The 1,311-nt window shown below is 36.8% G+C and overlaps 1 protein-coding gene across 1 annotated transcript in view; it reads right to left on the bottom strand.

Annotated features, from left to right (window-relative positions):
- The window catches only part of wb (wing blister), a 72,577-nt gene extending 71,901 nt beyond the window's left edge, over positions 1-676 (bottom strand). Inside the window, exon 1 of the mRNA XM_011311440.1 lies at positions 594-676. The gene's annotated coding sequence lies outside the window, so the exon portion shown is untranslated. The remainder of the gene's footprint in view (positions 1-593) is intronic.
- Between the last annotated feature and the right edge of the window lie 635 nt (positions 677-1,311).

Genomic DNA, 1,311 nt, shown 5'->3' with positions numbered 1-1,311 from the left:
AAATGGGAGATATTATTGAAGACTCAAATCCAGCCGAAAGAAATTGAGAAATTAATTGAAGTGAAGTTAAAAATAAATGAGAAAATATATTTAAACTTCAATTGCAATATTTCCAGTTGAATTTTCCCCTCGACAATTATAGCTCATTAGATCCTTCGAGAACCACTTGAAAATCTTCCACTCATCCCCTCAATTCACAGAAAACTCAGAATTACCCAACTCGTGTCACAGACCTCAAAAACAACAGTCTCTCCTCAACCTCTAAATATAAATCGAAGAAAGCACGGGTGGCCACGGTACCCCCATTCCTCGTGCATCACTAAACCCTTGATTCACTCCTACCCCCAAAGGGAGGAAAACCCCCAAAAACAATATGCAATTACCTCCGTAAAAATTAATGAACGATCTAAAGTTCTGAACTGTAAAAAATACTTTGATGTTCTCAAGAGATTTTATCACAACTGCAAAAAAGCGCCAATCAATTCGAATGGATTGAAAATCGAGAATATTGATTAACTCGATTTCTCTATAAATACGGGATTATTATCTCAGGAATAAAAAAATACAGACTAGAAATGCTGAAAAGTACTCACCATTCCTGAAGTTCCGTTTAAATCCACGTGCAGCATCACTGCACCAGAGTGGTACGAAAAAGCCAAGAAGTAGAATGCAGAGTCCCGAGGCACTGTTAAAATTTAGTGACACCATTTTTATTTATTTCCAAACTTTCACTCTCACGAATTCACTCCAACCCGTTGACAGAATTATTCGAATTATTTTTGTATCACTAAAAAACACTGACAATCACGTGATACTATCTCACTGGTTATTTTTACACCCGAAATACGATACGAATTTAACTCAACAATTTCGTGGTAAAAGAAAACTAAGCGCCACTGATTTTTTACTCGGATGTTTACGCATGAATTTTGGGTGTTTTTCTTTATTTATTTATTTTTTTTCACTGCACTGCACTTTGCACAATGACCACCACAGTATTCCCATGAGTCGTTTCACTCACGGATAATTTGATAGAACGAGGGGGATTAATCAATCATCGTAAATGAAAACCTGGTGAATCTTGGGGGCCTCTCAATTTCACTACTCGCCTCAATGCTCTTCCCCAAACTCTCAGCGTCATTGCAACGATGAAATCGTTGACTCGGATTGAGAGATTATTCGGGAGTCGTTCGTTCGTTCGTTACTGGACGTTCTTTGGAATTACTCTGGAATATTTTTAATTTTCCGCAATTAGAGCGAATTATTCCCTGAATTAAATGACTTTTTTTTACTCTTCAACATTAATTCATT

Source organism: Fopius arisanus, unplaced genomic scaffold (genome assembly GCF_000806365.1).
Source record: "Fopius arisanus strain USDA-PBARC FA_bdor unplaced genomic scaffold, ASM80636v1 scaffold00088, whole genome shotgun sequence".
In the NCBI taxonomy this organism is placed as follows: Eukaryota; Metazoa; Arthropoda; class Insecta; order Hymenoptera; family Braconidae; genus Fopius; species Fopius arisanus.
The sequence above is the reverse complement of the archived record's forward strand: the minus strand, read 5'-3'. Positions and strand labels throughout refer to the sequence as shown.